Source organism: Crotalus tigris, unplaced genomic scaffold (assembly GCF_016545835.1).
Source record: "Crotalus tigris isolate CLP2741 ecotype Arizona unplaced genomic scaffold, ASM1654583v1 scf7180000024351.1097467, whole genome shotgun sequence".
Lineage (NCBI taxonomy): Eukaryota > Metazoa > Chordata > Lepidosauria > Squamata > Viperidae > Crotalus > Crotalus tigris.
The window spans coordinates 1,012,076-1,036,878 of NW_024100520.1; the positions used below are offsets into that span (position 1 = coordinate 1,012,076).

Below are 24,803 nucleotides of genomic sequence, written 5' to 3' on the forward strand. Positions count from 1 at the left end.
TTGTTAATTTACACTACATTAATACATTTGTGCTAAACATACAGTCTCATATATTGTTACATTGGGGCTTTATTTTTACATTTTATAAAAGAATAACTTTTATTTCCTTCAATTCCACCCTTTTTTTACCTGAATTATTCTTTTATACTTTTAATAGTTCATAACTCCCTATATTTTCTTTAGATTCCTGTGCAAGCAAGTTTTCATATTCTAAGTCTTCTTTCCCCAATGTTCCTTAAAGTTTTGGGCCCATGGTCTTTCCTTCCACCAAGAAGGCATGAAGGAAACAACAGTAGTAGAAGAAAAATATTGCAACATAGTCTAGGTTCTAGGAACATGATATCCAGGGTAGTCCAATCCATTGAGGTTTTTATCCTACTTAGATGGAAACAGTTCAACAGGTGAGGCAGGTTGAAATTTCATTTTTAGGCTGTCCAGCTGTGGAGCTTGTCACTGGAGAGGATATGATGGGACTTTCCATGGACTCACGCCTTGATTCCTTAAATCAGGAGGACTTGGCATGGTTGAGACCACTCAGGACTGATATTTCTAGGTGACAGTTCTTTTCACCTGAATCCACTCTCCAGGAACAATGACCAGAGATAGGTGGTAAGGCATCCTGGCCTGTACTGAGATAGAAGACAAAACCTGTGCCAGATTATGCAAATACTGAGTAACTTTCTTCTCTTCTTCATTGACATTCTTGAACCTTCATGTAAAAAAAGCCTTCCATACATTATTTCAATGAAACAAAGACAGCTTTCCAGTTGAGGCCTGTATTGAAATGGCCTCACCACTAAATGTTGTAAAGCTTTTTTATTTACTTGTATTTATCTCAGATTTGTTTAACTAAAGTATAAATACAACCATCCTGTTTTAGAAAATATCAATCACCCCTTGCAACTTCCCTTCAGTGGCTACTTCTGTGTTCTAGCCATTGTTTTTTCTTTCTTTTCCTTCCTTCTTTTCAACATCCGTCTCCCATCTTGCAATATCCACCTCCCACTTTCTTCTATTTTTCCATTCCTTCTCTCTTTCCATATTTCTATAGTACATTCTTGTTTCTTCAACATTCTAAGGCTTGTGTTAAGGCATACAATTCACACGTTTGGGCCGACCACATTAATGGCAGTCTCCCTGCTTAATGCATGCAATTCACAAGTCTGTGCAAACCAACTTAAGCAACTTTCCTATTTCTTACATCTATTATCCATTTCTTTATTTCCCTTCTGCCACTCTAGCATAACTTCTTTCTTTTCTTCTTCCACCAGTACATCTTCTATCAACTTTACATGAACCAGCTCTTTCCCTTTACTATTAATCAATCCTTTTCATTTCCCTTCTCCAAAAGTATTCAAGACTCCATAAGCACACTTGGAGTCAGTGTATATGTTCCCCTTTCTCCCTTATTAACAGCCTCAGAGCCTGCTGTAAGGCCCACAGGTTTGTGCTGACTAAGGGAGGGAAATTCATCCAGCCTCCACTCACATTTTCTCCTCCCCATTTACTATCGCATCTTCATTATGTCTCTCTTTTCTTTTTCCCAACTACTTTGCTATGAACAAGTGTGTACCTCCTTTCAGCTTCCTGATTAAAATTGCCCACACTTGATAAGAAACGCTAACCACCAAGATGTCCCCAAATGTCAATTTTAGACAAAAGTGCCACTGGCTGTCTCCCCCCCCCACATCTAGATCAAAACCTCCTCCAAGTCATTCCTTTGTCCTTATTTACAAACAAATTACCTAGTGAAGAGCCAACAAAGGAGAGCTCACCAAACTCTGTTTCTATTTGTTAACACAAGCTCTTTTTCTAACAGTTTTGCATACAAATCTTTAATCAAAACAGCATAGCTATTTATAATCCCAAAATTTCTCAACTTCTTTGCTTTAATTTCACAACAAATAAACAAGCTTAATAAGATATTCTGAGTTACTAAAATAGTTTTTATATCAAACTCTAGTATTGCTTTTAATATAAAGTTAGTCAAATTCCAATTTAATCAAATTCTATTCAAATGGAAACAAATTTCCATTAAATAGGGAAAACATTTTCAAATTTAAGCAAAACAATTCAGAGTCATTTCTTTTGTTTGATGGATATATGGGTCTAACTCTAACTAAACAATTTAAACTCAAAAATTTCCCAAAAAAATGTCCAACAATTACTGGCTCCTCTTTCGAGAAAAAATTACAAGCTGAAACTGCAAAAATGGGCATTAAATTTCACAGCCATCCCACCTTTCTCAAACCGGAATTCTAAGCAGAGAAAAAATTAAAAAGATCAACCCTCCCTTCCCCTTTGTCTCTCTCTCGCTCTAAAAGCAACACAGCCAGAAAAAGCGGGGGGGGTGTGTGCCTGCAGACAGAGTTTGAAAAGGCGTTAACATACTTCTGAATAACATTTGCAAAAGGGAGAGAACAGAACTAATAGGCAAGAAAATAGTATAGGATTTCCTGTCTGAGCAGGGGGTTGGACTAGATGACCTCCAAAGTCCCTTCCAACTTTATTGTTTCTGCTAACTTTGGGCTGTTGTAGAGAGAGAGAAAACAAACAAACAAACAAACACATCTTTCTTCATTTTGTTTGTTGGCCAGACAAACAGAATGAGAGTGTTTCTTTTGATATCTTCTTTTCTCGAGGTTAGTAAAAGTCATATTTACCTCACACACAAAGACTCTGACACACATATACATACCAAGACAAGGAAAAGAGAACAGAAAACTGTGATTGGGAAAAGGGTCTTCTCACTCACACACAGACATACACACATTTCTCTCATTCCCCTTCTTTCCCAAGCAGTCCTTGAGCTCAAACTCAAAACTTCCTTTTCTACCCTGGCTCCACATGGGCAGAGCCTGGGAAACCCATTCACAGACACAAGGCATCTGCTGCTAGCAAGATGGATTTTCCTGTTTGAAGCTACTCAATTTTACAGTTATTTTTTTCATTAGGTTTACAACAACGACTTATAACAACAGCCCATTTTCTTGAGAGTTTCCCTGATTATGGTTTCCTGAGGTTCTTGATTTGACGGCCACTCCAAACTCTTAACACCAGTTCGCTTCCCTTCAGGCTGGCCTTCCCCTTCGCGGGAGTAAGAGACCTCAACTTTTTAGGTCCGCACTCGCTCTGGACTTACCAGTGTTCCCAGAACACAGCCCATCACACTCACACAGCCATTATCGCAGAAACCTCCCACAATCGCTCTCCTGACCACTCAGGTACAATTGCATGTTTTCCTCCTTCGGGGCAAAAGTGTCTTACCTGGGCCAGTGCACCGGGTTACCTGGTCTGGGCTCTAGTTGTTGACTTTCTTCCTTTTTCCTGTTCTTTGATTTTTGTAAACCAGAGTTGTCAGTTTTGTTTGGCTTGGAGCCTGCAAGAGAAAACTAGATCTTGGATAACTCCAGGCAGTTGAAATCAACAGGCGCGCTCCTGGATTTTACTAAGAACAGTGTCCCCTAGAGGCTCTTAAATGCCCGCATTCTCTACCAAGATTGTGAGATGTAAAAACCCCAAATTTTGATACAATACGAAGACAAGTCTGGTTAACAATACAAAGTTTTATTGGAGAAAAACATAAAAATAATAAAAAGAAAAGAGAGAAAAAGAGAGGCGTTTGCAAACGCGGCCTCCTAGACCCTTCCCAATTGATTGGGTTCCAGGAGCGCAACAGTTTCCAAGCTTTGCATTTTATATTTCTTACAATGCTCATCACATCTAAGAAGCTCTTTCAACTCCATAGCCATTCTTTGAAGTTGTTTTTGCACTTAATAGTTCATCCTGACAATTTCCTTCCAATTTCCATCAATCCAGGTTATAATTCATTATCTTTGCTGATTACCATTTGTGGTCACTCTGCATAGGCAGGAAGCAGTAAACATTCCTTCTCATACATTGGCATTGCATTGTTACATTTACACTACATTAATATATTTGTGCTAAACACACAGTCTCATACATTGTTACACTGGGGCTTTATTTTCACATTTTTTTATTTCCTTCATTCTGTTTCATCAGTTGCTTCCAGCACTTTTCTGCTGGGTTGTACCTCGGTCAATACTGATTGGAAAATTGCTTCTGGGAAATGGTTGGGATTAGGGTTAAGATTAGGACTTTGCTTCTGCAGATGGACCATAGGTTTGCATTTCAGCAATGATCCACTACCAAAGCTGGTCTTGGTAGTACATTTTAAATGTTTTGATTATGCATTGATCAAGAGGTTGAATTTTTGATATAATGTTTGGAGGCAAAAAATTCAGTTTCACATTTGTAAGATGATTCACTTGAGGATGGCTGGGTAATTGTTCACTATAAGGAGTATGGACCATTTCTTTTCTCAGTGAATACCTCTTACTCAAATAGGGCACCAGGCAGATTTGTTAGATTTACAGATGATGGGAAGGTTTTTGGGCTGCAGGTTCTTGAATGAGCGTGGCTTTGCTGATTTATCAATTTAAGGTTTTACTTTCTCTCTGGTTAACCTAGTGCACAGCAGAACTGTGAAATGTTTTTTTAGAAAGTTTTCCATTCTTACATTTGTGACCCCTCATAATGAAGCTCCTGTCAGGCATCACCTTGAAAAAGAGTCCACACTTGTCAGCATTAAAGATGTTGTCATCTTTACTGCTGAATCAAAGTCAAAAATATTGTATTCTGAGAGCTTCCGGTACGAGGCGACGGCGATGGCGGCTATCTTTTAGCCGTCCAGCTGGGGAAGTGTCAGAGCCGCGGAGCACAGCACGCATCAGCTGGCCCGCGGCTCGGAATTCCCTTCCCGGGCAAAGGGAAGGGACAGAGAAAGCAGGAATAGAGGTAGAACCCCTAAACCCCCTCTGGATTTATTTCTAGAGGGGGTGAAAGGAGTGTTCCCTCGGAGCTCCTGCTGATCTCCGCCTCCCAGCTGTTTTTGCTTCCTAGGAAGCAAAAGAAACCGCCGCTTCTATCTCCGTGTTTATAGTATTTTGGTGAGTAATTTTTAAACGGACGGAGCAGTTTAAAGGATTTTTGTTATATACTTTAGGTGTTTATTTTTTTTATTATTTGATTTTTACTATTTTTCCTCCTTTTCTTTGTTATATTAGTGAAAGGATTTAAGATGGCGTTTTGAAAGTGTCGGAGTTTTTTTTTCCTTTCCCTTTTGTTTTACTTTCCCTTTTTAAGGACTGGCTTTTGCTTTTGCTTTTGGCTTAGAATTTTTTCTTTTGAATTGTTTGCTCTTTTATCTTTTATTCTTTGGATTTTCTCTGGATTTTCAAGGACTATAGTTTGTCTCTTTTTAAATTCTTTTTCTTTTTCTTTCCTCCTCCCTTCTTGTGTGGAGGGGAAAGGGAAGTGAGAACTGCGCTTTTTAAAATGGCTTCAAAGAGACAGCAGCCTGCTTCAATACCTAAGGTTGTTTCTTCTCCTATAACTTCCACTGCACAATTACAACAACAATATAAACATGTACCACCGGCTCAGCCACCCCCTCCCCCCCTCTGCCTGGACTTTCAGCACAAGAGGTCAGAGGCATAATGGGAGAGATTGTAGTTCAAATGAGAGAGGAAATGAAGCAATTTGCCTCACAGATTAAATCAGAAATTAAATCTGATCTTAAAGAAGAGATAACGGGGATAAAGACTAAATTGCAAGAAAATAATAATGATTTACGACAAGATATACTTGCAGCAGTTTCAGGCTTGGCTACTGTGGTGGTTAAGCTCGATGCAAGGCTTGAGGAAGTGGAAAACAAAGTTGATTCCTTTGATGATAAAATTCAAGATGTGGAAAGGAAGGTGGAGTCCTCACAAGAAGATATTTTGATGTTTCAGTACAGACAGATGGAGTATGCCCTGAGGATTAGAGGCCTCAAGGAAGATATGAATCAAGATTTGGTGGAGGTGGTCCTTACTGATCTGGCAGTGGCCTTGGATATGGATAAAGGAGAATTACATAGAGAAGTGGAAAAAATTTATAGACTTAACTCCTGGATTGCTAAGCAGAAGAATTTGCCTAGAGATGTGGTGATTTATTTTACAAAGAAGTCCCTGCGGAATGAGATTATACAAGTCTTTTACAACAAAAGATTTCAGATTGCTGCCCAAGATGTTATCATTCTAAAGGAAATCCCATCCAAAATTTTAAGAAGCAGGAAAGACTTCGCTTTTTTAACCAATGAGCTCAAAGCTAGATTGATGCCATTTAGATGGGAAATTCCGATGGGTATTGTTTTGAGCCATGCGGGGACACGCTACAGATTGAATACAGTTGACAAAGCTAGAGAGTTTTATACTTCGGTCCTGGGTGCAGGCTCAACTTCATCTGGTCAGAAATCTCCGAGCGGCAAGGAAGTTGAGCAGCAATCTGAGGCATTAGGTTTGGTTTCCGCTGGGATGATACAAGCTGAAAGGCAATGCCAGATGGAGGTTAAAGACCAGAGGATGACTCGTGCAGCTTATAAGCGTAAAGAGAAGGAGCAACGTAAAAAAGAGCCTAAAGAGAATTCTTCTGGAAGTGCATCATCGCCGGTGGGAGGAGCAAGACCCAAGAGTTATGCAACACATGCAGCTCTTTCAGATCTTGATGGTGTCTTCTCCAGGCTGCGTGCCAAGGGAGATGGCAAAGTTTTTGACCTGGAATGTTAATGGATTGAATTCTCCTCAGAAACGGAAAAAAATCTTTTATTATTTGAAGCAACATACCAATGATGTTATTTGCTTACAGGAAACTCATATTTTACTTAAAGATCAGAAATATTTAGTCAATGCTCGTTTGGGATCTCATTTTATATCTTCTGCTCCTGGGAAGAAAGGGGGAGTTGTTATATATGTTAAACAAAACCTACCAGCTTGTCTGGTAGAATCAGATCCCCAGGGGAGATATGTGATGATTGAACTTGGTATATATGGTAAGAAAGTACTTATAGTGGGACTTTATGCTCCAAATCAACAACAGGAACAATTTTATAAGCAGTTACATCAAAAAATAACATTGCTTGACTATAGATCAGTGGTATTAATGGGTGATTGGAATGGTGTCTTAGATATACAAAGGGACAAGAAAGGTTCCTCTCCTTTTCTTAAACAAGCAAGGTTACCTAAAGCTTTTTTTGATATGAAGGAAGACTGGGAATTAAGGGATTATTGGCGGGAATGTAATCAAGAGGAGAGAGATTTCACTTTTTTTTCTGATAGACACCAATCTTTTTCAAGAATTGACTTTTTTTTGATTACTACGGATTTGTATAATAAAGTAAAGAATGTAAAGATTTTTCCTAGATCACTGACGGATCATAGCCCAGTTTGGATGGAGCTGACTCAAGAGAAAGAGGAAAGGAGATCCTGGAGAGTTAATGAAAATTTGTTCAGACAAGAGAAGAATGTTCAAAAGTTAAAGGAGTGTTTAAAGGACTATTTTGCTTTGAACATGTATAAGGGGACTTCAATGTCAATGGTATGGGATGCAGGTAAAGCATTTATGCGTGGTGTTTTGATAAAAATGAATAATTGTCATAAGCGGAAGCAGATGCAGAAACGTAGAGAACTTGAAGATGAAATTAAATCAAAAGAAAGGGCCTTGATTCTAAATCCTTCTGATGAAAGTATTAAAGAATCTGTAAAGTTACTAAGGTCACAATTTAATATGTTGATAGCAGATCAAGCGGCAACCAATTTATTGTTTATGAAACAAAATACATTTTGTAATGCTAATAAGCCTGGGAGATGGTTGGCTTATCAATTAAGAAAGAAACAGAGACAGAGATTAATAGAGAAAATAAATTACAAGGGTAAATTAGTTTCTCAGAAGGAATTGATTAAAAAATCTTTTTTGGATTATTATCAAAAGTTATACAAATCTACTAATGTGCAACTGCTAGATATAAATAAATATCTAGCTGAGGCAAGTTTTCCTAAACTGACTGAGGATCAGAAACATGAAATTAATGGCTTAATTACTAAGGAGGAAATTGCCTCAGCAATTCAACAATTGAAACTAGGGAAAGCACCGGGTACGGATGGGTTAACAGCTGTTTATTATAAAGCTTTAATGGAGGAGATGATCCAACCATTAAATGATCTTTTTAATGGTATCTTACAGGGTTTAGAGATTCCTCCTTCATGGCGTAGTGCTTTTATATCATTGATTCCAAAGGAGGATCAAGATCTTACTTTACCAAAAAATTATAGGCCTATATCTCTTTTAAATGTGGATTACAAGATATTTGTAAAAATCTTAGTAAATAGGCTTATGAGGGTTGTGCATCACCTTGTGCATAAAGATCAATCTGGGTTCATAACTGGAAGGTACATGAAAAATAATGTCAGACAAATTATTAATTTATTAGAATATTTAGATAAAAACAACCAAGTTCCTGCAGGGCTGATATTTTTAGATGCTGAAAAAGCTTTTGATCAATTGAATTGGCATTTTATGTTAAGAGTAATGGAAGAGATGAATTTTGGTGAAAAGATATTGCAAGCTCTTATGGTAATATATCAAAAACAAACGGCACAACTTATCGTTAATGGAGGTTTGTCGGAGGTTTTTACAATAGAGAAAGGTACTAGACAGGGGTGTCCTTTATCGCCATTGTTGTTTGTTTTAACACTGGAAATATTATTGATCAAAATTCGAGAGTCTCAGGAAATTAAAGGAATAGAAGTTAACAAAAAAGAATATAAGTTGAGAGCTTTTGCGGATGACTTGGTTGTTACTTTGTCGCAACCTGATTATTCTGTAGTAAACTTATTACAGTTGATTCATCATTATGGTTTGGTTTCGGGTTTCAAGATTAATGTAAATAAGACTAAAATTTTACCTAAAAATATGTCTAGTCAGGAGAAGCAGATTTTGGCTAACTTGACGGGTTTTGAGATTGTTAATAAGGTAAAATATTTGGGGGTGATGTTGTCTGTTTCTAATGTAAAATTATTTAAAAATAATTATGAAAGGTTGTGGGTCAGGGTACAGAAGGACTTGAAGAATTGGGAGAAGTTGCAATTATCCCTCATGGGAAGAATTGCAGTGATAAAAATGAATATTCTACCCAAGTTTCTTTTTTTGTTTCAAATGTTACCGATTTTGAAAAATGAGATTAATTTAAGTGAGTGGCAGAAGGGTCTTAATAAATTTATTTGGGCAGGGAAAAAGCCAAGGGTTAAGTTTAAAATTATGCAAGACTTCCGTGAGAGGGGTGGACTTAAGGTACCAAATTTGAAATTATATTACGATGCGGTGGTCTTAACACTAATCAGTGATTGGGTAAATTTGACAAATCCTGAGATACTTCATTTAGAGGGATGGGATTTACTTTATGGGTGGCATGCCTATTTAATATTTAATAAAAAAATGGACTGGGTCTTTAAATCTCATATTTTAAGAATTTCTTTACTTAGGATTTGGAGAAAATATTATAAAAGTGATTTTAAAGTTCCATTATGGGCTATACCTTGGCATGCGATAGAAGGAATAAAAAGAGGAGTAAAAATGGACATGGTGTCTTATAGTCAGTTACTTAGATGGGATGGGCAAAACTGGCAGTTAAGAATACGGGAAGATTTAGCGCAAGAAAATATTATTTATTCTTGGTTTCAATATAGGCAACTAGTAGATAAATGGAAGGTGGATTGTAAATTGGGTTTTCTTAGAGAAGATGGAAATCTTATTAAGCAAGTCAAGGATCAAAGACAAACCCATATCAAGAGAATTTATGGGGTATTAGTTGAAATGGACTCAGAAACGGAATTAATTAAAGATTGTATGATTAGATGGGCGCAGAATTTTGGTGTCCCAGTCTCATTGGACATTTGGGAAACCATTTGGGTGAGAAATGTCAAATTTACACAAGCACAGAACCTTAGGGAGAATTTTTATAAAATGTTTTATAGATGGCACCTTGATCCACAAAAAATGTCTCTTATGTACCCTGACGTGCAACCCAAATGTTGGAGATGTGGTTATAAGGATGCTTCCTATTATCATATTTGGTGGTCATGCAGAGAGATAAAAGCATTTTGGATCAAAATATGGTGGAATATCCAGAGAATTTTTAGAAGGAGGGTAAAATTTACTCCGCAATTATTTTTGTTAGGCATTGTTACAGATTGTGATACAAAGGAGGTTGTATTGATGTTAAATTTGATTACAGCCGCTAGGCTGTTAGTAGGACAATATTGGAAGAAGGAATCTTTGCCTACATTGCAGGAATGGTTTCTTAAAGTAGCTTATCTGGCGGAAATGGCAAAGATTTCGGCTTTCTTAAAGCAACAAACGCAAGAGAAGTTCCTTGCTGTTTGGGACAAATGGATAAAATTTATACAATTTAGATTGGGTATACAAAAATATCACATAGCTTTTTTATAAGTTTTATTTTTATATATATATATAGATATTTTATATATATATATATATAAATATAAATTTTTTAATTTAATTTTTTATTTTTATTTCTTAATTTTTAATTAAGCCTATATTCTGCTCTGGAAGCTCGGGGGGGGAAGGGAGGGTTTTTTGTGAGGGGTGGGGGATGGGGTTTTTTTTTTTCTTTATATATGTAATGTTTAGGTTTTTTTTGTATATGTTGTCTTTTGTTTTGTATTGTTTTTGTTTTTTTGTAAAATTTATAAAACTTTCAATAAAAATATGCATTGCAAAAAAAAAATATTGTATTCTTTGATATTCTTCTTGAAAGAAATTAATTGCTTACAATTCTGCATTTCACTTTTCTTGCCTTTGGTGCAGGCTGGACTCAACTGGTCAAGTTATAGTGAGTAAATTAATACCACGTATCAAACTCCAGACGGTCAAGATATAACTTACAGAGGTAGTCAATAAAGGAGGTTGGCTTTCTATTATGTACATATAGTGAAAATTAGGCCAACTTAGGAGGTAGTCAACCTATGGTGGTTTTACATAGAAATTCAATCAAGGCATCAGTGAGACTTCAGCATTCTAGGATGCAATTCATTTTTTCCTGGAGATTGGAACTCATTCAAAGTATAGTGTGTCATCACAGTCTTTCGATGAATATCAGGCTTTTGCCCTTGTTTCCTTTAATTTGTGTGTCAACACTTAATTTAGAATTTGCAGGACAGAAACAAACCAAAAAAGGAGAATACCAAAAGAGATACCAAAACTTTAATAATTTTTTTAAAAAGTTTATGATTCTTACTATTAAGAGTCAATCAATCTTTGGTGATAAACTAGCAGATAAAACACAAATCACAATTAATTAGGATAAAGAAGAAAAAGTAATTTTAAAAGATCAGAAGAAATACTACAGCATATTATAGAGAGTATTTAATTATGGTTAAGGAAATAAAATCAGATTAATATGATAATAATAACAAGAGAAAACAAGTCAGAATAACCAGGATATTTAGTAAATAATGGAGATAGTCCTGCCAAGAAGAGGCAATCCAGAATAATTGTTTCATTATTTCAATTATTCCCCACTAGAATAGGCACAGCTTCTGTTCAAAGGGGATCTTTTGGCATCTCCCTTCAATAATGGCTTTTGGAAAATCTGGCTAAGTATCAAGCCCTTCTGAATTTTGGGTTTGTTATGGAGCTAAAATATCTAACTAGTTGGAGAACGTGTGCCGAGTGGCTGAAGATACTGTTTCTCAGTAGAATTGAAAAGTCTGCTTGCAGTTGTAAATCATCTAGTGGATGTTCATAGCCCATCAAGGTGATGGCTGGCCATGGAAAGCCATAAAGTTACAGTTTAGCATTGCTTACCATTGGGAAAACTGAAAATTGTCAATCATGGTTAAAGGAGCTAGAAAACAGGAGAGCTTATGCCAATAAGAGAAGTAATGGATAGAAGATTATCAAAGAAAGTTTCAATCTAGAATTAAGCAGAAATTTCCTGGTGGTGAGAAAGATTAATCAGTGAAACAGTTTCTTTGCAGAAGTTGTGGGTACTTTATTACTGGATGTTTTCAAGAAGAGATTAGACAGCCATTTGTCCAGAATAGTACAGGGGCTCCTACTCAAACAGGGGCACCAACTCTTGTTATTTTATATTCTGTAAAATGAAAATCCACATAGAAGTTTCAATTTTAAAATGCATAGCAAAGAACTATATTTGAAAAGTACTCGAAAAAATGTTCTTGAAAACTTAGATTGAACTATTTCCAAGGAAGGAGTAATCTGTAGAGCTGCAAAAATGAGCTGGGGTCTGATCTTAGCTGATAAGATTTTAATGGTTATGGGTAAATGCTGAGCACCATTGGAGAAACAGAAGGCTTGTAAAGCTGACATTGTTTTTCCATTTAAAGTAACATAGTCAGAGATTTACAGTTGCCCATAGCATAGGAAAATCTCTAAATATTTAAAGCTAAATATTAAACAAAGACTTGCTCTGTTAAATGCTTATTTAGTAACCATGCCATTGGTTTTAGAGTGATTGATTGATTGATTGGCATATCATACATGGATTGCAATATATATTAACACTTCACCTAGATTAATAAAATACAATAAATATAAATGTTAAAAAGATTTATATTCAAATACCAATGTCAACGGCATCTTACCATTGAAGCGCAGCATTGTTTATATGAAAAAAGTCAGATAGTAGACTGGTATATGCCTTTAGCTTACAACCAATTATAATGTGATCTTCAGCTGGACATGGCACCCCACAGTCACTGAGGAGAGAATACTGTGCCCCATTATATATGAGTCCTGGCAGATGCCATGTGATGTATGAATCCTATTCATGATTGTCAGTTGCTGGCTAGTTCAAAGCCTAGCACCTTTTTTGTGGGGGTCATTTATATGTTTAGATGTTCAGTGACCCATTTGGCTTTCCATTGGGAATTGATGTTAAAATTGTTGAGCAGATGCTGCGCAAGTGCCAGTGTGGGCTTCCTGGATTCGAGCCTTCTTGCTGATAAATAAGAAAGGTCAGCGTACACCAAATTAGTGAATTTTCATAATTTTTCTGTATTCTCTCACTAATACATCTTGCATTTGTAATGCTGGAAGTGCTGTATGGCTCAGAACAGGAAGCCAGCAAGTTAGAGTGGTTTTAATATATCCACTTATAATACTCATGATGTTGTTAAGTTTGGCATATAGCTTATTAATATAGCAGCTGTTAAGCCATACAGTATTCTACTGATGACCGAATACTGATGACCAGAGTGTGACAGCTAAAGCTCCCCATTTAGGACCACATAATTTCTGGAATATATTGTTCCTAGTATTGATTTTTGCTGCTGTAGACTAGAGAGAGTCTGGTCCAATGTTATTCCAGGATAGTCTGGATGGGGTTTATAGCAATAGCAATAGCACTTACATACACCCCACAGTGCTTTACAACAGGGGTGTCAAACTCAATTTCATTGAGGGCCACATCAGCATTGCTGTTGTGCTCGGGGGGGCGGGTGTGTGTGGCCAGGGTGTGTGTGGCCTACTGGGTGGGTGTGGCTGGAGTGGGTGTGGCCTACTGGGTGGGCATGGCTAGTTCGCATCAAGGGTGCCTGTGGGGGCCTGGGCAGGAGTGGGACAGATCTGAGGGTCTCTGGCACAAGGCAAGGGCCATTTGTGGCCACTTCCAGGCGATGGTACATTTTGTCATTCCTCACAAAGGGTGACACCTCCCCAGCGTGCGCCCAGAGGCCAGTCCCTTGCTGTTTCCAGATGGCCTTGTGGAGCTAAGACTGAATGCGTTTCAGCATAGATGGCCACCACAAAATTGTATATTGGCTCCTGGGTAGCCTGGGCTGGGGCCAAGGCAGCAGGGGCCATTCCCTCACTGTTTCCAGAATGGCTTTGCGGGCTACATGAAACCACATTTTGGGCTGCATCCGGCCCCAGGGCCTTGTGTTTGACATGTCTGCTCTAGGTGGTTTACAATGTCAGCATATTTCCCCCAATAATTTGGGTCCTCATTTTACCAACTTTGGAAGGATGAGTCAACTTTGAGCCTGCCAGTATTGAACTCTAGGCTATGGCAGTATTGCATTCTAACCACTGTGCCACCATGGAAGCAAGTTGTTTAAATAGACCTTCGGGGCTTCATAATGCTAGCTTGTTGTTAAGGTGGAAGCATATAGTTACCATTTTGCTGGTATAGCAGAAAGCCTCAAATCAATAAAGAATTTTTCCAAGATCTTAAGATCGTTGGACAGGAGTCTGTCTGCCATCTCCATGTGTTTTTCTTGTACTGTTGTAGCCAAATAAACAGTATATCCAACTTTGCATCTCCTTGTCACAGATATCTGATATGTATAAGTATCTGAGACAGCAGTACAACATTATCTGCATATAAAAGAACAGAAAAGGGTCTACTTTCCAATTTTTTTAAACAATATTTTATTGAGTTTATATACATAAGGAAAAAATAGGAACAATACGGGTAGGGTAAGGGAAGGGGATAGATAAAATAAGGATAGATACAATCACATATTTTAACAAACAAGCTACTGTCTGGATCATAATAATGAGTAAATATCATACTCAACCATTTTTAAAATAAGCTTAACTATAGCTATATTACTAACAATTAATAAACAAATAAATTCATCTGTTTAAATAAACACGAATAATAAAATCTCAAAAAGTCCTGACTATCAAGGTTTACAGATAAAGATCACTAAATCACTAAAAATAAAAATGTCATCAATCTATTAATTAAAACTCAGTTAAAAATCAATCATCTATTCTAAAATATTAAGTCCTTTTCAGATTCTAACGTATCTCTAACCATTGATAAAAAATTTTCCCAAGTTGTAAAATAAACTGAGTCATCTTTTTCTTTCATCTCCAATGTTGATCTATCCATTTCTGCACACTCTTAAGATTTTAGTAATTATAGCCTGGTCAATTGGTAGATTATCATTTTTCCAAAATTGGGCAAATACTATCCTCGCGGCTATTAAAACATGCAGTATCAAATAATCATTCTCTTTACCATAATTAGATCTTAATATTCCTAACAAAAACAATTCCGGTTTAAATTCTATCTGTATTTTCATCATCTTTTCCAACCATCTATGAATCTTAGATCAGTATTTCTTAGCATTAGGGCATATCCACCAGGCATGATAATAAGTGCCTGGCTGTTGTTTACATTTCCAGCAAGTATCCGAAACATTTTTAAACATTTTCGCTAAGCGAACTGGTGTCATATGCCATCTGTGAAAGAGATCTCGACATAATTGAAACCATGGAGGAAATTGGAATTCTTTCAATAAATATAAATGGTCTTAACTCCCCATCAAAAAGGAGTAGAATATTCCACAGATTACAAAAGCTAAAAATGGACATAATTTATCTCCAGGAGACACACATTAAGATACAACATTCCAGAATCCTTGAACATCAAAATTAGGTAAACTTTATTTCTCTTTGGCATCACAAAAGAAAAGAGGGATAGCTCTCTATATAAAAGAAAAGATGAATTCAAAACAAATTTATGTTGACAAAGAGGGAAGAATATTACATGAAAGAGATCACACGGAACCAAAACCAAATACTGATGGCTGCGATACACGCTCCCAATGAGAAAAAAGATCAATTTTTTCAGCAATTACATGATAAACTTGTGGATTTAAATTATCATAGCTTATGCATACTTGGAGATTTCAATGCAATTGTTGATCCAGTATGGGACTATAAAAGTTACAAACAAGGGAAAAAAGGAAGTAATACCTTACTTAAACCCTTTCTAAAAATGAAAGATGAACTTTGTATACAGGACACTTGGAGAGAGATGAATCCGGAAAAAGCACAATATACTTTTTACTCTAATAGACACAAATCGTGGTCAAGAATTGACGTGATATGGACTTCTCTTGACATAAAGACCATGATACAAGAAATTGAAATAGAATCGAACATTTGGGCAGATCATAATCCAATTAAAATGATTTGGAAAGGATTTAAGACAAGATCGAGATGGTCCTTGAATAAATCAGTATTGAAGAAAAAGGAATTTCTACAGTTTGCAACAAAAGAAATGGATCTTTTTTTAAGTTAATAAAAAAGAAGAAACCTATTCAAATTGTATGGGACACGGCAAAAGCATACTTTAGAGATTTGGTTATAACTTATCTTACCAAAAAGAATAAGGAAAAGAAATATTCAGCATAGATTGAAAGAACAACTTAGTATTCTGGAATCTGAGTTACAATTAGACCCACAAAAGAAAAAACTGAAAATACAAATGGAATTATTAAAACACAAATTAAATTTACTTGAGACAAATATAATGGATTAAACTATCTAAATTAAACTATCTAAACAGAATTTTTTGAAAATGCTAATAAACCAAGGAGATGGCTTGCATATAGATTGAAAACAGAAAGAGAAAAAAGATTAATAATTAAGCTACAGGACTCAGAGGGTGACCTACATTGCCATAACGATTTAATGAAAAAAATTACGAAGGCTTATTATGAGACACTTTATTAGGCAGAGACAGTTTCTAAAGAGGCAATCCAGGCTTACTTAAAAGAAGCAAACCTCCCGAAGGTTCCTGAGAATATGTGCCAGAGACTAAACGAGAATATATCAATGGTGGAGATTACAGAGGCAATAAAAAAGCAAAAGAAAGATAAAACACTAGGACGTGATGGACTTCCTGCTGAATTTTATGTAGCATTACAAGATACTATAATTCCAACTTTGAAAGATTTATGAAACGAAGTCTTCACACAGACAAAAATACTGGACTCATGGACTGAAGCTAATATCACTTTGATACCTAAAGAAGATACTGATCATACACTAATTACAAATTATAGACCAATATCGCTACCAAATGTGGATTATAAAATTTTTGCTGCAGTAATGGCAGAAAGAATGAAAATTTTTTTGACTGAATTTATTCACTCAGACCAAAATAGTTTCCTACTAAAAAGACAGATAAAGAACAATTTGAGGATTATTTTAAATGTCTTGGAATATTATGAAATCCATCCAGGGAACCAGTTGGCACTCATATTTCTTGATGCACAGAAAGCCTTTGATAACTTAAATTGGCAATTTATGTTTCAACAATTTCAAGAAATGGACTTTGATGAAAATGTTAACAAAGCAATTCAAGCAATTTATAAGAAACAAACAGCAAGAATACTTTTAAATGGAGATTATACAGATGGATTTGAGATTTAAAAAGGCACTAGACAGGAATGTCCACTGTCCCCTCTGTTATTTATTCTTACATTAGAGGTACTGGCAAGAAATATTAGACAAGATACAGAAATTAAAGGTCTGGAGATTAAAGACCAGAAATATAAACTACAGGCCTTTGCGGATGACTTGGTTTTTATTTTAGAGAAGCCATTGGAAACAGCTGATAAACTTCTCCAAATTGGGAAATTTGGAGAAGTGGCTGGACTGAAAATAAATAGGGAAAAGACTAAAGTATTAACAAAAAACCTAACAGATAAACAGAAAATTCAACTTGCTAAAATGACAAACCTTCAAATAGTTAAAAAAGTCAAATATTTGGGCATTTATTTAACTGCAAAATATACCACATTAAAAGCAGATAACTATGAGAGATTAATGAAACAAATAAAAATAGACCTGGAAAGGTGGGAAAATCTTCAATTATCACTCCTAGGAAGAATAGCGATGGTTAAGATGAAAATTTTATCGAAGCTAATTTTTCTATTCCAAATAAGTTGTGTTAAACTTACTAAGAATTTTTTTGATGATTTAAATGCAGTGATTCTAAGATTTATATGGCAAAGAAAGAAAGCTAGAATCAAATGTAAATTGTTACAAGAATCTAAGGATAGAGGGGGCTTTGGACTTTCAGATTTGAGACTTTATTATCAAGCAGCTATTCTGCTTTGGCTTAAAGAATGGATTGTATTGAGAAATAAAAGATTGCTTTATTTAGAGGGACATGATCTTCAACTAGGTTGGCATGCTTTTATATGGTATGAGAAAACTAAAGAACATAAATACTTTCAAAATCATGTGATAAGAAGCATACTACTTTTAGAATGGGAGAAAATCAAACATAAAATATATATGAAAATACCTGAGTGGCTTTCAACAATGGAAGCATTTGCTTATCCAAACCTGATTAACTATGATAAACTGGTTAGTTATAAAGATATTTTGGACAAAGAAGGAAAACTTAAGGACAGGCAAACTCTTCAACAATAAGGTATTGAATTGACATGGTGGTCCTATTTGCAAATCCAAACAAGATACGAAAAAGATATAAAATCAACAGGATTTTATAAAGAATAGACTCCATTAGATAAAATTTTGTTAAAAACAGATGAGAATTTAATTAAGAAGCTTTATAAATTTCTTTTAAACTGGAAGATGGAGGAAGAACAAGTGAAAGAAACAATGATAGTATGGGCAAAGAACTTTGGATATTCTATAGATTTGGAAGACTGGCAAAAACTTTGGGATAAAAATATTAAGCTTACAAAAGCGGTAGCATATTTTCCAATTTTGACGGATGAAGAGATGGATTATTCATTTTGTCTCTAAAAAATTATGTGTATGTATGTGTGTCTGAGTGTGTGTGTGTATGTGTGTGTATATATATATATATATATATATATATATGTGTATGTCTTTGGTTATTCGGCTTTTCTCCCGCATCAAATTGGAAGTGTCTTGGCGATGTTTCGACGAAGGCCCATTCATCATCTTCAGGCTGATGTTTTCAGCTTCGTGCTTCTAGGAGCAATGTGTGTTTGTAGCTGTTTCTTCCTTTTAACTGCCAGTGGGGGTATGAACTGATTGGGTGGGAGCTTGGCTGTGTTCTGATTGGGTGGAGGTGTGTTCTGATTGGTTAGGAGCTTGGCTGTGCTCTGATTAGTTGGGGGGGTTGGCTGTGCTCTGATTGGATGGGGGAGTGTTCTGTTTGGGTGGGGGCTTTGCTGTGCTCAGGTTAGTCTGAATTGCAAGGGGAATTGAGATGGTGAGCTGCATTGCTGTTGTTTGGCTTCACGTTCGTGGTCATGCCTCATCTTCATGGTGGGTGTCAGTTTGCTTCATGTATGGATTGGAGGGGTTTAAAGTGGCTAATGATACAGCTGTGGTCTGGCTTCTGGTTTGTGGTCATGCCTCATCATCGGTGTGGGTTTGGGTTTGCTTTTTGTGTGGATGTGTGGTGGGTTTGGCACACATATATATAAAAGAAAGGGAGCTACAGTACATCTTTGTCTCATTCCTCTCTTAGCAGGAATTTCTTTGGTTCAGTGTTCGTGGACATTACATTGCACCTTTCTTCTAGGAGTTTTCATGTAACTTGTATACAGTATAAGAACAAGTAATCTTTTATCAGTTGAGGAAGAATTCAATTTTCCCAGAATTTGGAGCTAGAAATTTGTTCAAAAACACATCTAAGACCAGAATGATACTTTGGAGAAATTTTTCTCAACTATGTGTGGGAGAGTTAATGCATAGTCAATAATTGAATGGTCTTCTCTGAAGCCTGACTACTGTTCATCAGCCAGAATGTTCTGTTATAGCCCAGCCCAGGAGCTTGTTATACAAATGCCTAGCATATACAGGCAATCCTTGAGGTACAATAGATCATTTAGTGAGCATTCAAAGTTACAGTAGATCTCACAAAAGCCACGTACGACTCTAATTCAAAATTATGAATTTTACAAAAGCTATCTGGTTATTTGCACTTATGAATAGGCATCTTCATAACTTTGCAGAGATCCTGCAGCACACCCACCTATCTCTTCTCCCTCCCCCCACCTTTGCCTTGCCACATCGGCAAAGCTCTGAGCCTGCTTTGCCCCCCCCTCCACCTCTCACAATCCTTTGCTTACCTTTCAGAGATCTGCAGAACTCAGGGTGTGGGGGGAGGAGGGACGGAAAGTACTGTAGGCCATTCTTACTGGGCCACATGGAATGGTCATTTGCAACCAGATCTAGATGCAGCAAAGCAGCATTTCCCCCTCCCTGCATGGCCTCTTTAACTAATTACAGTATAATGAGGCAAAGTTTGTTCTTTGCAGTTTCTATATTGCCTAGGTGAAAAAGCATGTTTTAAATCAAAGGAAGAGAAATAGTATAGTGAGATGCAGAATAGACAACAAAAGATTAAAAGTTAAAGAGGTGATGCAGAGGAAGGGGTAAGAACTGCTTTGCCTTCCAGGTCAGGTTTTAAACTGCCTCTTTAACTCTTAACGCTTCATTGTCTTCTCCATCTCACCACACCCATTTCTTTTCATTTTAAAATATACTTTTTCACACAGGCGATATAGAAACTGCAAATCACAAACTTTGCCTCATTATAATATTATAATGAGTTAAAGAGGCAATGCAGAGGAAGGGGCTTGGCCGAGTCTAGGTCAGGCTGCAAACAGCCAGTCCATGTGGCCCAGTTAGAATGGCCTACAGTATTTTCCTTCCCTCTTCCCCCCACATCCTGAGTTCTGCAGATCTCTGGAAGGTAAGCAAGGAATTGTGAGAAGTGGAGATGGCCGTGGGGACCTCAAGGATAAGAAGCAGAGGTCATGGATATCTCAGAGGGTGGGGGAGGCCCAAGGCAGGCATCCCTGAAGTACCTCATGCACATTTAACAACCCCTGCATTCACCTCTTCATTTGTTTAATGTATGCATTGGGTGATCCAGGATGAAGGCTCTTTCACTTAAAAAGTTTCAATTAACATCCTCCGCCTTACAATCAAAATGTGCAGGCTCCATTACTACCTAAGTCGAGGATTACCTGTAGTTTACCACATCGAGAAGGCTAGTGGGTGAATATAATATTTTTTGTAGATCAGGATCACCAAGCTATGTCCTAATTATCAGGGACCTTAGCATGATTATCAGTGTAAATGACTTTTGAAGCCAGAGCAGGTACCCATCAATCTAAATTGTTTCAGACAGGCTTTGTAAAATAAAGTCATAACCTGGGAGCTTTGTTCATTTTCCGATGTTTAATCAATGCCTGACAAAGGAGGCCAGCATGGTAGCAAATGAATGACATAGTCTAATTTCCTCTTTGAAGTGATCTTCCCAAACTGAAGTGAGAATGGAAGATCAAATTCATAAATTTGGGGAAGCAGATTGAAGAGTTATGCATTTCTAGAATAGAGATGAATTTTTAGGATTCAGTTGCAGAAATTAGCTGTTTTCAAAACTGTCTCAGAGAGCATGCTTCTTCTTTACCTGTTATAACTGTTTATGTTTATTCTTAAAGAGCAGCAGTTCTTGGGTTGAGTGAGAGAAAGGATCATTTTTGTATTCCTTAAAGTAGGAAATCAACTGTTTTTTGGATATGGGGCATTCATGATTCCTGTTAACACCAGATGGCTAAAGAAGCTGAATGAGTTGAATGTATGATGGTAAAATATCAGGGAAGCTATAATCCAGAATAGCTGTACATAGTTAAAGTGTCTCATTGGTAGAGAACATTTGGGTTAATTTGTTTTTCATCTGACCTATCTATTTTGTTTATATTTGTCTCTTGGGAATATCTTCAGATGGACCTGGGAATATTTCCAAAAAGGAGCACCAAAGGACTGCAAACACAGCATATTAGGACAATGATGATTCTCAAAGTTGTTGTCCATCTGGAATTGGATAATCAGTATAATCAATCAATGTGGGTCTTATTTCAACTCAATGTGAGAACTCTGCTAAATAATGGTTAATGAGAAGCGCAGTCTTTGCAGCAAAGAAAAGCAGTTTAGGAAAAGATAATCAAGCAACGTCCCAAAGGTGTTTTTTCAAGAGGCAACTCATGTTAGCTTCTAGTAATAGCAGTGCTTTTTCCAGTTGATTGCAGATAAAAGACGTAATCAAGCAATGGATGTGCAAGTATCTGGAAAAAAGTACTGCTATTACTAGAAGCCCACATGGGTTTTTCAAAGACAAATCATGCCAGAGACATCTTATTGCATTCTTTGACAAAATGTCTAAATTGGTGGATCAGGAAAATACTGTGGACATAATTTACTTAGACTCCAGAAAGACATTTGACAAAGTAGACCACAGCTTATTTCCTGGTAAGACAGAAAATTGTGAGATACACAGCATTACTAACAGATAGATTTGTAACTAGTTGACCAACAGCACAAAACATATATTTAAATGAAACAGCACACAATGGGGACTTCAAGGTTGTGTTTTCAAAATCTTAATAAATGATTTAGGTGAAGGGTAGTAGGGAAATTCATCAGATTTGCAGACAACACCAAGCTAGGGGCCATACAGATAATCCTTAAAAATCATTTACTTAGTAACGTTTCAAAATTATAATGGTACTGAAAGAAGTGACTTATGGCCGTTTTTCACACAACCATTGCAGCATCCATATGGTCACCTGATCAAAATTCAGATGCTTGGCAACTGGTTCTTATTTATGATGCTTACAGAGTCCTTAGGTCATATGATCATCTTTTATGACAAGCAAAGTCAATAGAGAAGCCAGATTCACTTAACCCTGTTATTAATTTAACAACTGCAGTGATTCACGTACAAACTGTGGCAAGAAAAATCATAAAATGGGGCAAAACTTACTTTACAACTGTCTCACTTAACATCAAAAATTTTGGGCTCAAATATGGTCTCAAGTTGAGGACTATCTGTAGCCAACATTTTAGAAGATAGACTCAAGATATAGAAGCACAGACTTGAACTTTATTTAACAAAATACAACTGAATCATGAGAAAATTAAGGTCTTATACTTAGGCAAGAAAAACCAAAGGTACCGATTTGAATAGGAGTACTTGACTCAACAGCAACAACTGCAAGGGATCTAGATATCTTAGTGGACATCCACTTAAGTATGAGCCAGCAGTATGTTTCAGCTGTCCCAAAAAGACAGTATAGTCTTAGGCTGCATCAATAGAGGGATAAGTATGAAGATCATGCAAAGTGAGAATACCACTTTATACTGCACTGATAAGACTATACTTGAAATACAGCATCCAGTTCTGCTCACCACAATACAAAAAAGATGCTGAGACTCTAGAAAGAGTTCAGAAAGCAAAAATAAAAATGATTACGGGATTGGAGACTAAGCCATACAATGAATGATTGTGAGAACTGGATACATCTAGTTTAACAAAGGACTGGGGTGACATGATAGCAGTCTTCCAATATTTGAGGGGCTGTCATGGGGAGGATGTTAACCTATTCTCCAAAGAGACTGGAGATTGGAGAAGAAATAATTGAAAGAGAGATCCAACCCAGAATGTCCTCACAGTGAAAACAATCAGAAGAACAATTGCTTGAAGAAATTGCCGATCATGCATTACTGGAGAATTTAGGAAGACATTGGACAGTCATTTGTCCAGAACTGTATAGGATCTCCTGACTGAGCCAGTCATTCACTATAAGATCTCCAGGGTCACTTCCAACTCCATTGTTTTAAGTTCCTCTTCTACCCCCTCAACAGATCATTGATGATAATGTTCAAGAGCACTGGGCCCAAGACAGAACATTGAAGTGCCCCACATACATTAGATGTAATTCATTAGATGTAATTCATTAGATGTAATTCCATTGAGTATGTTTGGTCAGCCAACTGTGAATCTCTGGTGGTGGTATTATCGATCCCAAATTATTCCATCTTACCAGGAAGCCGGCTGTGGTCTATTTTGTCAAATGCTTTACCGAAATCCAAGTAAATTATATCAATAGCATTTCCTGATTCATTAATTTAGTCACTTTATCAAAAAAGGCAGTAAGGTTTGTCGGGCATCATCTGTTTTTAACAAACCCACATTGGCTTCTAGTGATTGCCTTGTTCATTTGAAGGTGCTCACAAATCCATTGCTTGATTATCTTTTCAGGATTTTCCCATATTGATGTCAGCCTGATTGATCTGTAGTTTCCTGAATCCACATTTACTTCTTCTTGAAGATTGGAATCACATCAACTCTTTTCCAGGCCTCTGGCATTTCCCCCATGTTCCAGGAACTCTGAAAGATTTTGTTCAGTGGTTCCGAGCTCACATCTGCCAGTTCTTGAATATCTTGGGATGTAAATCATCCGGTCCTGGTGATGATTTACCCTCATCTAAAGTGAATAGGTTGTCTTTTTACCAATTTCTTGCCTATTTTGACTTGCATTCCTGTTCTGTTTCTCATAGTGCTGCTGTTGATAGATTGGGCTGTTTTTTTTTTCCTTTTGCATAAGAAAGATGGAAAAAAGGAATTCAGCAATTCCACTTCTCTCTGCTGCCAGTCACCTTCTTGCCATTTCCTCCCAATAGTGCCCCAATCATTTCCTTGACTTTCTTTTTGTTCCTTAACATATTAAAAGAAACTTTTTTGTTATTTTTGTCATTTGTTACAAGCCTTAATTATTATGAGCCTTAGTCTTCATTCTTGCAGATTTGGACCACACGTGATCCTTGACTTATGACCACAATTAAGCTCATATTTCCATTGCTAGGCAAGACAGTTGTTAAGTAGTTTAACCTCGTTTTATGACCATTCTTGCCACAATTGTTAAGTGAACCATTGTAGTTGTTAAATTAATAATATAGTTGTTAAGTGAATCTTGCTCCCACATTGGCTTTGCTTATCAGAAGGTCACAAAAGGTGATCACATGACCATGGGACATTGCAACCGTTATAAATATGAGCCAATTGCCAAGCATCCAAATTCTGATAACAGGGATGCTGCTATAGTTTGTTGAAAACAATCATAAGCCACTTTTTTCGGTGCCATTGTAACTTTAAACAGTCATTAAATGAATAGTTTTAAGTTGAAGACTACCTACATTTGCTGATATTCTGTTTTAGATATATCCCTTTTTATATTTTTTACACGTGTCCTTTTTGTCCTTCAATTTGTCAGAGCTCTTAGTGCAACCATGCTGGGCTCATCTGGTGTATTTTGTTTTCATTC

At 36.7% G+C, this 24,803-nt stretch overlaps 1 protein-coding gene across 6 annotated transcripts in view; it reads left to right on the forward strand.

Moving 5' to 3' along the window:
* The window catches only part of FHOD3 (formin homology 2 domain containing 3), a 515,605-nt gene that overhangs the window by 442,403 nt on the left and 48,399 nt on the right, over positions 1-24,803 (forward strand). The gene's annotated exons all lie outside the window — the stretch shown is intronic.